We start from the raw sequence: 13,329 nt of genomic DNA, 5'->3' as shown, positions 1-13,329 counted from the left end.
CATTCCGAATTTCTCATAATGAACATATTACGGTCAGGTTTGGAGCGCTGCGGGCGAAACGTACTCCAACTTTAATGCAGAATTTCAATTCTGCTGATCGCGTTTAACGCACGATAAAGATAATGTTATTTATATTAGAAATAAAAACGAGAAGCATACATCGATTTTTAAATGTTTCCTTGTATTACAAAATATTTGCGCGTAATATTCTACATAAGATGAGATAGATCTATCCACAAATGCAATATTGTTACAAATGTCACGTTTTCAGAAAATTCATTGTGTAAAGTGGAATCACCCCCCATTTTTATTCCGCACGTAACGCGACGGGGCACGCAAGCGTCGATAATTAACGACAAACGCGGAAAGTCGGATCGTAATCGTAAAACGAAGATTTGGAGAAACGGTCGCGTCGCTCGAGCGTTGCCAAGGTAAATTTTCGGTAGAGTCAGCCGTATTCCGGGGAGTCCCGGGGTTACATCGATAATACGGCGAAACGAAATTGCAGGAACGAACGAATAGTCGGCGACAAATTCGGTAGGAATAATTTAGAAGTGGACGGGCGGCCGCGGGGATCAGGCCGAATCGCGCGCATGGGATGGTGGGAGAGGGGACGTTATCGCGGGAAAATTAAATGTCAAATTAATGCGACCGATAAATTTACGTCGAACGAAAGCGCGCGGACGCGTAGAAGGCAGCCAATTTACGTTGCATTATCTGGGAATTTAATTCGACGACGTTCAAAATCGCGAGTAGAGTACGAATGATAAGACGAGGGTTGCGGTGGGCGGGGCGAGCGTCACCGATGGATCGACCGGATAACGAAATCGACTGCGTCTGCTTCGTCTACACCCCAACGAGAAGGCGGATCCAACGGCCGACTAACGCCGCCGCTATAATTTACTGGCTCTTTGCCGGGAATATTTTAGAATACTCGCTTGCCATCCCTCCCCCCGCGCCGTCTGCGTTTCTGGAACACCGGGAGTTCTTTAATCAACAGCGCGCCCCGTACTTTATCAGCACCTGTACTCAAGCACGACCCGGGTCTCGCTTTAAATGTTACCTTTCAGGTTCGCGCGGAAGCGGACCAAGATTGCCAGCCGAAGAAACAGCAGGGAAGAAATAAACAAAGAAAGCGCGGGCGGATTTTGTTGCTGAACCGGTGAACCGAGAATTTTAGATTCAAGGTTTTTATTTTCATTCTTTTGGATGTGGGCTCGATGGAAGTATTATAATCTTCGATTGTGTCTGACCGTCATTTTTTCACTTTTCACTTTTCTTGGTATCTGAGAAAACTGCTTTTCAGATCTGCTGAAACTTTTGTTTCATACGATCATTCTTTCTCTTTCAAAATGCAAACTACGCGTATTTTGGCGAAGAATATGTAGAAATCTTAAGAATTGTTAGTTTTAACTTTGGTCTACTCTGGGAGTAAAATAGCGAAGAAAGGAAACGAATAGAGGGGCAGAATATATACACCAGAAGAATAATTCGGAGCACAAAGATGTTAAGTGCCCGACGTGCTGATGTATAACCATGAAATCTTTACGATTTCCTTCTTTTAGACCGTTGGAATGTTTAATGGCGGTATGAAGCAGTATCGTCAATTTCCTTGTTTTATTAAACGGCTGCAACCGTCTTCAGACGTGTTGCGTTAAGCTTGATATAAACGTGCTTAGTATCCAAGAGAAGCACCGAAAAGTTCCAAGTTGCATGCGATGCTTCTTGTAAAGGTAGAGTACCGCAATTCGAGGCACTGTTCAACGGGAAACTGGGAATATAAATTTCGACGATGAGTTATAAAAATGAAACGTTTTACAGTTTCTTTTTTTTATACGCGTCGAGTTATTACAAAGATCCGAAACCTGCTCCTGATTTCACGCGATCTTATCGGAAAGACATTTCATTCTTCAGATCACTTCTTATGAAACGGTTCGTCTATATTTTTTTTACCTGTAGGGTAAGTTTATACATATTATAAATCGTTGTTGAAGAAAAAAATAATCTATACACGCTCGCATAGCATTCGAGGATTGTCACATAACAATCGATTAAAGAAGACTTCGTGATCTCGAAATGTAATTCAGTCTCAATGATGTCGCTTGAATACAAAAGTGTGACGATTAGAGAGAGAAAAGAGTTGGTTGGTTGAACGCGATACGACGACTCCAGTGGTAATTCTTAAGTTTTGATTAACGCGTAACAAAATAGTCTTCGAGGGAACACTATCCGCCCAATCGGATGACGGGTTAAATTGCAAGCACACCGCCCCCGCAACGGGGAGTAACCGAGCAAGGAAACTTCCCCGATCGGCCAAGATGAATGAATTTAAAGTAGAAGTTCCTTAATGCGGCCGGCCGGGTCTCGATTCTAGGATTCACGGTGAAATCAATTCCCGAACGAGCGGAGAAAGTTCGTTCTTAATGGAAAGGATGGGAATTAGACGGAGGTACGTTTCAAATTATTGAAAAAAAGGAGGAAAGGGGGTAGTATAGGCGCGACGTGGGAGTGAGGGAGGAAAAGGAAAGTCGTTTGGAAAATCGAGACTGAAACGAGGCAACTTCTGGTGCAGCCACGGCGTCGACCTGCGCGCAGACAGTTGAGTGTGGCCATTGTTGGCGAATGTGGGTCAACCCAGACCGTACTTCCGGCAGAGGCATACCAAAGTAAAGGGCGGCTGAAGCTCGCGAGAAGAAAGAGTAGCCGCGGAAAATAGAGTACGCGGGGAAAAGGATAGGGGGAGGGGGCAAAGCAAGAATCAAGTGGAAGGAAACGCTAGACATTTGAAACGAACGAAAGGAGAGTCCAGAGTCTACCGATGGCCACCGGTTAAGTCAATACAGAAAATGGTCGAAACGGTCGCCTTTAAGGCTGGTTTCCTGTCGAACGACTGATTGGAGAAATGTCGTTAGAGGAAACGTCTTAACCCTTGTAATTGCGGGGCTACCCGCAATTTCAACTATTATTTCCAGGGATGAAAGTCTCTGGACGTTTCGTAATTAACGAGATCGATATTGTAACTGTTAATTAAAACGAATTGCCGCCGAAGAGAAGTTTGTAATTTTATCGTTATACGTTTCAATATGCTTTGTCTCCATGTCTGATCTGCATCATTGATTATTTCTACTTATATTTGTCCCATACTTCGTTTCGAGATTCGTGGATCTTGGCGTTCTCTCGTCGAAGCAGCAACTCGTTCTACCCTTGGGAGATGCTCAATGCCGCTAATCCGTAACAATTGGTAATTTAGAGGAACGCCTCCATTTGGGAATACCAAGTTACGACACAGTTAGAAACAATCGTTGATAAACATCGATTCGCATTAGTAAGTTTCCGGCGTCCCTAAGTTCGTATTTTAACGTGAGACATGTAAACTGCTTTCCAGTTTCTGCTCGAGCATCGCTTGAAACTTGGAAACGTCCGATAATTGCGTACAGAATATTGCCCGACTGCTCCTTTGCAAACTGTAAATTATAACCGTCGTAGAATTCAACAACAAAACGTGATTTTAGATTTTTCACTTATTTTTCGAAGCCTTTGACAAATTTTCTTCAAACATTCTTCAATTTAATTTCCAATAAGCCAAAATTTTCGATTATATTTGCATTTAAATTTCCATCGATATTATCCTAATCAGTAAACATTTCATCCATCGACGCTGCATTTGTATTAATCGTCGCGCGTGCGAGCGTGGCGCGCATTAATGAAGAAATTTATATTCACTAAAAGCGGCCGGTACTTTGAGAAAGCAAGAATTACGATCCATCGTTAGTAGTTTTAAGTAGGTTAATTTCTGGATGGTTTCGGTCCCCGGTCGCTTACAACTTGCTCTAAGTTGCGGATTACCCTCATCAAACTTCTTGTCGCGGCACCATAATCATTTTGCAAACATAATCAAGTAAAAAACTCGGGATAAAAATTTCATTTCATCGATGATGTTTCTTGCCCGGGCGACGGGATATTCAAGAATGAAAAGCTAAGAGGTTCGTTTTAAGTTGGATAAGTTTCCGGGTAACTTCGAGACTCCGTGAAAAGTTGCTAAGTTAATAAACCTCAAAACCGTGCGTAAAAACGCGACTATAATTTTAAAAAATTCTCCAAACGCGCAACGACGAGCGAGGGGGAAAAAATTTTCATAAAATCGGGCGAATTTTTCACGAACTATGACCAAGCGTTTGCGAAAGTAAGTCGCGAGATTCAAAAGGCACGGTTACGAATACGCAAATTAACGTGAACGCGGTTCTAATTCGGAATGACAGCCTGCATATTTCATTGTACAAAATTAAAGAACTTCGTTCGTCGGGTTAGAGAAAAAAAAAAAAAATTCTTTCCTGCAATGTTTAACGGCCGACAGCCTCTGAAGTACGTAATACGTACCAGTTCCGGCGTGGCTCGAAACCACTTTAATGCGCTCGTTAAAGTCCCAGCCATTTGGAGGCAACCCTTTATGAATTAAAGCCTCGTTACTTCGCGAAATTAAAAACCGTAGAAACTTACCATTCCATGGGCTTGATAATGCAAATCCTTCTTCGGACCGTGTTCGTCGCCAATTCACTGAAAAATTAGAAAAATCGATCAGTGATTTCAAATTTCACGAAATAGCGCTGAAAAATTCTATTTTCCATTAGTATATCCTAAATTTATTTCCATTTATAATTTCTGGGGATTCTCGAATTTTTTTTCAGCGATTTTTCATCGCTCTCCTGCATCGAGCTTTTTTTAAACCCGGCAATGGATTATTTTTTATTTTTAGGCAGATTAGACGTAAATCTTCTTCAAAAAGAAAAATTAAGTTTCCTTCTATAATACAAATTGAAACCCATTATTATCGCATAAAATTGTAGCCCCAAAAATATTTTTCAAAAAGAAACGTAAAACAAGTAAAAATATTTAAATCTTTCTGTACAAATTAGCTAATAAAATCCTCGATAAAATCTTTTCATATAATAATCTACATATTTAAATAAACACGCGTCTAAAAAGGGCACATTTCCCTCGAAACTGCATTATTCGATCAGACATTTTCCGCGCGTGGAGGCAAGGTTTATCGACGAGCGGAAAATGTGTACCAGTAAATGATCCAACGATGAAAAAGTCGGTCGAAACCAATTCGGGAAAATCGCAAACTCTGTCCCGATTTTTTTTCTCCCGCGCAGCAATTTTTCACGGCATGAATGCAATTTGCTTTCCATCACGTTCGCGTTCGTGTTAACAAGTTTACACTGCGGCGATGTTTATCCGTTCCCCGCGCAACGATTACGGTTTTCCCGCGTCGCGAAGTTATATGGAAAGACAGGAGACGACGGTGAAAACGGCGAGAAAAAAGAGAAGGACGGAGAAACGAGCCGTCGCGTCGCGCCGGACGGTCGAAAGCGGAAATTTCGAAGGGTCGTGAAAAATTTACCACTAGACGAGATGAGACGAAACGATCCGATTACAGTCGGAGAATGGCGTACACGACCGGTTATGAAACGCGTAATGCTCGTCGGATACGACTTAATTACGCGGGGGTGGCCATAAACCTGCGCTGAATCATTGTCACAACCTTCTCGATTTACGTTCCGCGAAGCCGCGGCCAATAAATTACCTGGCCATTTCTATCGCATGATTTATGCCAAAATGTACTTTGCATTCCACTAGCGGACACTGGAGAAAGCGTGAAACGGGACGTGCTAATCCCCGGGTTCGCGAACCGCCTCCGTGCATTATGTCTTATTTATACGCGTGTGACCACTATTCCACGCCACTCTTTTCCATTACGCCCGGAGGCGCTGCTTCTGCTTCGTAATGCCATTTATCTATGAAAATTTTTTAAGTGTCATGTACATGTACAGTCTTGAAACATTTGATTAAACACAATAGTATTTTTGCAACAGTACTGCGAACTGAACTTGAAATTAATATATTCTATTTTTCTACAAGAAGAGGCTTTATCTATTGAAACTACATGAATTTGTTTTGGGCAATTATTAATGTTCAATAGAAAAAGCAACCCTAGTAAGTCGTGTCTTAGGCTCTTATACACTGAATTGTCGGTCGAGCACTTGTGAGAGAAAGTATTACTTGAATGTACGTACTTCCAAGGTAGACGTACTCGAAGGTACCTTTTGTTTCATATATGTATATCAACTTACTTAAATAATGTAGCAGGTAAAAAACTATATTCATTAACCTGGTATTGTCCATCTATTTTTAATTACTTACACTATTTATCTACTAACACCTAAATTATCTATTATCATAATCATCGCTAATAATAGATAACTGGAACGTAACACGATCCGTGAATTATAATTTATTCTTCCGATAAACGATCCTCCATGATCGATGATATTAATGGTAACAGTACGTGTTACAGTATGGGTTTGAATATTCTAGACTGAATCAATGATTAATCATAATATCTAGGTACCCGGAACGTTTATAAATTTTTGATTTGTTGATTCGTAATAGCAAAACGCGAATTTGCGAATAATGGTTCAATTATTTCATTAATCGGCATATATTATCTTGGATAATCTAAAAGAATAATGGTACATTTTGTTTGCTATTAGAAAATAGTCGTGCAATTTTGATTTTTTTCGTTCCACTCCGGTGCACACTCGCGCGAGATCGATGCGATGTAGTTAAAGCTGAGCTACGATGGATTAAGGCGCGTCACGAGCTACGGTACGTGTGGTACGCACGTAGTAATCGGGTCTCGGTAATTAACCGAATACATATGTAGAACGTAATCCAAGAATCCAGTCGATAACGCGTCGACGATGCAAAGAACAGGGCTCAGAGAAAGGGTACCAGAAATATTCTTGCGATGTCAAAGTCCACGTACTTTACTGTACAGTTACTCTCGTATTTGTTCACTATATCATATTTATATTGTATTTTCCTCTACTATGATGAAAATCATTGCACAATTGAATAACAAATGCAAGGAATGTTGTCCAATCGAACAAAAATTATATTAAACGTTTATTTATTTTCATTATAACTTTGTGGAAATATTGGAAATATGTAAAAGACGTGTTTATACATATACAGTTACTCCTACTTGTATTCGTACACCAAATAATAGTGTTAGCCAGCCGCGACTAGGTGCGCACCAGTGTGTATCATTGAGCGAATCGAAAGGCACGGAAGATGGAATGTTTGTAAACGATTGTATGATTGGTGAGGATGAGGACAGAGACAGTGCGAGAGAGATAGAAGATGAGAGGAACGGTAAGCGGTTGAGAGAAGCGTGCCAGAGTTAGAGTGATAGCGAGAGTGAACGGTATGGCGAAGAAATTTATTAGTAAAGCAGTTGTATTAAATACAAGTGATTCTTTTCAACTCTCGGTCCCCGGGGTTCCAACAGTTTATCAGAAGTGGGATGAACGCCATTATTACTTCGGTTTGTTGAGTTTAGAAGTTTTCTTTTGTACGAATACCCGTTTATATCTTCTCTGGCCGCGATGGTTAACGAAGGGCAAGGCAGAGAAGAGCGGTATTTTCGCGATTTGGCAATGGTATTGCCGGCATTTGATCCTGTTGTGGGTGAGTTCACAATCGACGAGTGGATTGGAAAAATAGAAGAATACGGGGACCTACACTAGTGGAACGAGGTTGCTGTTCTTCACTATACTCTGATGAAGTTAACGGGTGTAGCGAGAAAATGGAGGGACAGCCTGCCTCGCAAGGAACTATCGAGGGATAACTTCCCAGCAGATGAAAGCATGGTGAGTACTAGGCTACGAGCTGAAACCTATAAGAATAAACCTAATCAGAATATCGTTGAGTATTTTTATGAGAAACTGTCGAGATGTAATAAAGCGAAAACGGGAGACCGCGAAGCGATAGAATGGATCGTTAAAAAACCAAGCGAATTGTTGACGGATTTACGAAGGAAACTTTGGCAACGCCTAATGAACGACCCGTTAGCAATGGCGCGGCGAATCGACGTTCACCTCTAAGGTGTCGCGAGTGTAAACAAACAGGGCACACGGCGCGGTTTTGTCATAAACCAAAGCACATGCCAACGGACATATCTCGCGTACATGTACGGCAAACGGAGCGTCCGGGTCGACGGGAAGTACAACCGAATCAACACAAACAAATTCGCGGAACCGACCAGTACTGCGTATTAACGGAGATACACACCAGAAATATTTCAAAGACGCGACTATTAACGGACTATTAACGTGATGGTCTTGCTAAAAAATGTCGCTGACGAACTTGGACTTGGTTATTATGAGACAAAGTTGAATTGTTTTGTGGGTTATGGCGAAGGGCGTGTGCAGCCATTGGGTGTTCTGACGGCTGATATCAGCATCGATGGTGTGACAGTAAGGACGGAGGTGCACATTGTTCCGAGCGGGAGCCAGGCTGTACCCCTCCGTACACGAAGAACCCAGGTGTAATCGTGATCAGCAGAGCAGGAGAGTTACGAATAACAGACAGAGAGCGAACGCAATACGCAAAGAAGACTGTGCTCCGTGCTGATCAAATGTGTGTTATTCCAGATAATTACTTGGGACACGTTACAATTGTGGGAGGAGCCCCAAACCAAATGCTGTTTATCGAAGGAGGTCTACGTGAACGAGGTCCAACCGTCCCGAGGTACGGACGAAGAGGGCAAAACGGTTCTACCTGTCTTAAACATAGCAGGGAAGAAGGTGGCGATCAGCTCTGGAGACACCATCTCACGAACGAGGAAGCGAAGAAACTGCTAACCCCATTGAACGAGAACCGTGACTTAGTAGCACGAACGTTGCGGCAGGTAGGCAAAGCGAATCGAACAACTATGCATATCGAGCTTGTTTCAGATAAACCAGTAATTTACCGTCCATACCGACTATCGTATTACGAAAGGGAGCAGCTGAAGGATATGATTAATGAGCTAAAGGCAGCCGATATCGTCGAAGACAGCACATCGCCGTTTGCTAGCCCGGTGCTACTGGTCCGGAAGAAAAACGAAGAGATACGCATGTGTATCGACTATCGCGGCGTTAACAAAGCTACTGTAAAAGATAAGTATCCATTACCCCGAATCTACCGTACTACCAAGTCGAAGTAGAAAGAGATTCGAGAGACAAAACAGCCTTCGTAACATTACCATTTGGTATTCGCTATAAATGAAAGGCAACTTGTTTCTCTTATGAATTCCGTCCATTTATTCTTTTACCAAATATTGTTTATTACACTGTGGTAGTTTTCTATTTTCGAAAAAGTATTCCTAATTTGTTCAAACATAAAAAGTTAAATATCCGAATGCATGAAAAAATAGACTATACCGATCGTACCAGTTTCAGTTTAATTCAATTCATAATTAAGTAAAGTATAATTAATTTTTTATTTTATTGAAACGTGAATCCTTAAATATATTTCCATGTATGAAAGACTGAACTTATACCAGTTTCAAAAAGAAAGGTTCAATTTATGAGAGACAATTTTGTTTCATTTATAGCGTACCAATATAATTGGGAGTAATTGTACATATGCGGGTTGTTATTACTGTACTTCGCCGTGCACTAATTTTCAAACGAAAATATCCTTGTTGCGAACAAAGGTTTCACAATTTGAAATATCGTGAGGTATTGTAGAAGGGCGAAGCTAGGAACCCAATGTCCTGAAATAACACGAATACGATCGCTTTGGGCGGTCCTGAAATAACAATCGCAACGACATACTCGACAAGCTTGGGCAGCCTTAAATCCGAAAGGCCACAAAAGATCTGAAAAGCAACCCGCTGAAAGAGGACAGAAAATTACGTGGAGAAGGACCAGAACTTTTTTAAAGAATTCTGAGGAAGACAAGCAACTTAGCGAATCTTCAACCGGTTCGCGGTCTTAAAGCAATATTTTATGGCCGAGAGATTTGCATATATTTAGAAAGAGGCACCAGACGGTATTTATATTCCACTACAATTTCAGTGCGCTTTGTGAAAACCATAAATGTTCTCAGAAAATAAGCACCGAATTCGAATCGTAACCAGACGATCTCAAACGAAATAGAATAATCGTAAAGAAACGCGTCGACGTTCGTTCGATTCGAAATGAGATTTTTTTTTAAACTACAAATTAATCTACGTTTATTTTCTTTACTTCTGAATTTTTATTTTTTCAACTTTGAAAAATTTGAATAAAATTATTCGTTAATAACCATAACGTGGCACAGAAACTGTAAAAATATAAATATAAATATAAATACGTGGTCGTTTGATAACTTCAATATAATAATCGACATTTTCAAACTTTTTTAATCTTTTAAAATTCCATTTTGTAAGCAAAGATTCGGAAAATATTCGGAAAAGTGTACGCCGTTGGGTATAATATTCATAATCTTTTACTCGATACAAAAACAAAAAGAAAAGTCAATGAAGGAAATAAATGGCCCCCGTTACTATCAGGGACTCGAGTAAAATTCAGTGGCCATATTTCGCGAAGGAATTTGCCTGGAATAATCCTGCACGTAAAGCGCAAGAAGCGGGACACTTATCGCGCGTAGGTTTCCCGCTGAAAGGACCATAGAGCATAGATTAGAATTCTCCATAATGCAAGCTGTATCCAGACATTACAGGTGTGAATGGGGTAGCGTTTCTGAACAGTCCTTTCCAGCCCTTGAGTGTCGGAGACATCTGAAAGTGGTCTGGGGTCTGGTCTCCCTGCGCAACGGAGTATTTTGTTTTAGGACGGACGTTATCAGCGGAAATGTGTTCGTTTCATCGCTCACTTTGGGCGAGACTGTTTTCGAGGCATCGGTTTTGTTGTGGCCTGACACCGAGCGAGAACAACGACGGCCACGGTTGCTCCTTTTTGTTGCAAACTGGTCGTCACTCGCTAAACTGCTACCGCAGCGTTGCCCGCAAAAAGTGTGTCAACTGTTGCGGTGCATTTTACTAGGGTCGACCTCTGTCCACAAGTTTAGCAGTTTTATTGTATTAGGTGTACAGGACGACTCTAAAAACAGGGGCATTAAGCTAGTCCTTAGCTACAGGGGCCAAAATATTTTTTTTATAGATTGTAGTATTCTTGAAAACAATGCCAGGCCGCGTATACATTTTGGATGACACGGGGGAAAAATATTGGAGTCGTACTGGGATGTAATCAATCATCTTCCATGTTTTCCTAACCTGGTATATACCATCAGATTTTTACTTGCGTGGATCTTTGAATAACTGCCACGATCGAAAAAATATCGATTCCCCGGAGAATTGCAAAATGCATCTGTCACAATTGTTTATTTTTTACGAAACAAAATAACAAACTTTCAGTAGATATCAAAACGTTATTCAAAAGAATGGCGTATGCGTCGAACAATATTTTTTCGTGCCACAGAATTTCTCTTTCCACTTAAAAATCTACGATTTTTCGACCTACCCAAAATAACAGAAAAAATCACATCTCCCTTTAAACGCTAGAATTTTTACAATTTTTTGAACTTGGAAACACATTAGAAAATAGCAATGTTTGTTGTTTGGTCCCCTCTACTGTACACATAAAAAATTTAACACTAGATTCACGAACATTGTCTATATACCTATTTCTAAAGAAATCTGTTACATTAAAATGCATTTTATTTTTAATTAAAATGTGTATTCATATTATTACGTTAATCAAATTCAAATTGCTAAAAAATAATATTTACGATTTTTGTATCTTGAAATATGAAATCTGAAATTGAAGCATTAATAATATATGCTCCCTAGAATCTGTGACGATTTCTTTTGTGCCCTGTATGAAAACGAAAAAAGGTCTGTGCATAATATTAAATATTTCTTTCAGGTGAAAAGGGCGTAATAAAAACCTGAAGAGGATATCGTAATACGAGATTCAATTTAGAAATTGAAATACTCCAAGTTTTTCGACGTTAATGAGCGAGCCGTGCAATTTGGAGTAAGGATCCATCAACAGATCTGACGTAATGCACCTAACAGCTGTAGCTACGCTAAACTTTCCAGGTGATATCCAACCTTATTATCAGCCACCTTGAAGGTAGAGTTCGTGTACAATAGATTACGTTGCTTTAGAGCCTCGAAAACCTGGTCGCGCCCTAATAGAGCTTAACTATTTTAATGAGCAACCATGCCGAGGATGGTTTCACGCGGAAGATACCCATATTCTCGCCATCTGTCTCCTCACTCTTCTCCGTTCATGGGAATTCTCAATTTTCCAGGACAGACCGATGCAACTTTACAACGGCGCGTTAAATTATACCGCGGGTAACGTTTGACACTGTTTTATTGTAACAGCTCGCGATACAGAATTAAGATTCTACGCGCGAATGCGCCGCTGCTACTGCATTCGTTAAATTCGCAATTAGTTCATTCATGTGTTCCATTTCTCGTGTGCATTCTTGCGTCTTACTAATTAACCCGTGGTCCGCGAAACAAACCTGTACAATTCCCGGTGAAATTCTGCTAAACGAGGAATGCGTTTAACCTTTAATTTTTGTCGAGTCAATATTAGAAGCTCGTCGAACGCGTGTGAAAGGTAATTTAGTAAGAAAGATTTTGTAAATGATGCTTGACAACGATTTTGATTCAACCAGTCTGATTAATTTACAAGAAACGAATTTTTTAAAAGAATATAAAAGAGCAAATTGTATTTTATTTCACGTCTATCGAATTTCTAAGTAATATTGTAGAACAGCAGTCTTCGTTTTTGTGAAATAATTTTGCCCCGTCCAGATGAAATTGAGGTTTCTTTTTATTTTTCATTGTACTTTCATGAGACTACTACCTCCCTAATGGAGAAAGTAAAACATCAAAGACTGTGAATTAAGTTTTCTACTAGACTAGAGACAAATGTTTCGTCGCTGGACTTTCTAATAACTTAGGAACGAAGGAGTTAACAAATGACCAACGCAATAAACGCGATCAGTCACGGTAATAAAAGTACACCGATCGAACCTGTTATCGCGGAAATACACTTCCCCCGGTGTTTATCGAAATTACCCATGACTCACTAGGCAAATCGATCGCAGAGGCATAAACGGGAGTTTTAAAGTTATTATCTCCTCTCGTAGGTCGTAACTATGAATTACGAGAACGGCGGTATCGGTGTGTACACAGATCGATGTGCAGGAAACACGGTTCGATAGAAAGACGAGAAAACCGCTTCATCGAGCACGAGGAAAATCGAATTACGCCGCGTTTGGACCGATTCGTTTATCGGGGGCCTCGGATGCACCTTCTAACTGTACAACCAAGCGCGAACCGTACCATCAATCGACACGTGTCCCTTGTCTGTTTCTGTGTGCCTGGAATGCGATATAAATCTCGCGGGGAGCTCCATTGATTAGAGGGAAAACGAAGACAACGAATTTTCTACTTGGAAATTAAATTTCTCTTTT

At 40.6% G+C, this 13,329-nt stretch overlaps 1 protein-coding gene across 2 annotated transcripts in view; it reads right to left on the bottom strand.

Annotated features, from left to right (window-relative positions):
- Positions 1-13,329, bottom strand: part of LOC143344712 (TWiK family of potassium channels protein 7) — a 264,886-nt gene that overhangs the window by 148,593 nt on the left and 102,964 nt on the right. For both annotated transcript variants that reach the window (XM_076771023.1, XM_076771024.1), the window contains one exon: positions 4,498-4,554. The gene's annotated coding sequence lies outside the window, so the exon portion shown is untranslated. The remainder of the gene's footprint in view (positions 1-4,497; positions 4,555-13,329) is intronic.

This window comes from Colletes latitarsis, chromosome 8 (genome assembly GCF_051014445.1).
Source record: "Colletes latitarsis isolate SP2378_abdomen chromosome 8, iyColLati1, whole genome shotgun sequence".
Classification (NCBI taxonomy): Eukaryota; Metazoa; Arthropoda; class Insecta; order Hymenoptera; family Colletidae; genus Colletes; species Colletes latitarsis.
The sequence above is the reverse complement of the archived record's forward strand: the minus strand, read 5'-3'. Positions and strand labels throughout refer to the sequence as shown.